The sequence below is a fragment of the Sceloporus undulatus genome, chromosome 5 (assembly GCF_019175285.1).
Source record: "Sceloporus undulatus isolate JIND9_A2432 ecotype Alabama chromosome 5, SceUnd_v1.1, whole genome shotgun sequence".
Classification (NCBI taxonomy): domain Eukaryota; kingdom Metazoa; phylum Chordata; class Lepidosauria; order Squamata; family Phrynosomatidae; genus Sceloporus; species Sceloporus undulatus.
In genome coordinates this window covers 116,631,154-116,632,326 of record NC_056526.1, presented here as the reverse complement: position 1 = coordinate 116,632,326, position 1,173 = coordinate 116,631,154, and positions in this window count along the sequence as shown.

The following is a 1,173-nucleotide window of genomic DNA, read 5'->3' as shown; positions in this document are numbered from 1 at the left end:
TATGAGACCTATGAGATTCTAGGTCCACACCTTTCTGTCTTTCTGTCCTTGAAGACGTATGCACATATGGGCCTCTACATGATCTTAAGCTTGTATTGGAGGACCACCACAAAGAAGTTGAATGACAAGGTGGAGGTGAATTGGCCCACAGATGCTGGATGGTCTGGTTTGGTTGAACTCAAGGGAAGTTTTTAACTGAATTATTAGAAACAAAGTGAATCATAGTACTAGAAATGGAATGATTCACTAATGAAGCCTTTTCTTCAAATAAGTTATTCAAATGGAATTAATATGTAACGTGTTCATGAGTCTAATATGCCTAACATATAATGAAATGGAAATGGAAGTAAAATCAAAGGAAGTAGTTGTGCATTATGAGCCAGTGTGGTGTAGTGGTTTGAGTGTTGGAATATGACTCTGGAGACTTGGACAAGTCATATTCTTTCAGCCTTAGAGGATAATAATGGCAAGCCCGTTCTGAAGAAACTTGCCAAGAAAACCCTGTGATAGGTTCACCTTAGGGTTGCCATAAGACAAAAAGACAAAGTTGCACATTCCATCCAGAGCATACAAATCCTGTTTATGGAATATACAGAAGGAACCTGTGCACTTCACTCCCACGGCTTCCCATTGTGACAGACCAACCCTTTCACTTTATATCCTACACTGAATGGTTTTCATTTGCAACTTTCCTTGTTTCACATGGGAAGGCCAGGTACTGAGTGGATGGGTACCATGGAGTTGGGGTGATGTGTGTAGCCCAGTACACATTAACCCAAAGAACTGTGTGAAGCAAACAACTGCTTGCCAGGAGTCTGCTGCTACCTCCTTTCTTGTAATAATACAGTGACCATGATATGTTGCAGTACCTAAGAATGTGGTTGGGGAGAAGCCAAGTGGAACAAGAACAACAAACTACTTCATTTTTGTTTTTTTGGTATGCTTGTATTGGATGTATTTTTCACCCTGTCTTTTTGGATGCTGTGCTTGCCAACATGTATATGCTGAGATGGACAAAAACATTCATAGTCCTAGCATGTGCCATGTATACTTAATTAAGGCCCCATACAGGCCAAAATAAAGCTCCTAAGGTCTGGAGCATGGCTTTGGCACAGCTTTCGGACTCTTAGGAGGCATGCATCATTTAAACAGCATATCTCCCAAGTGACCTGA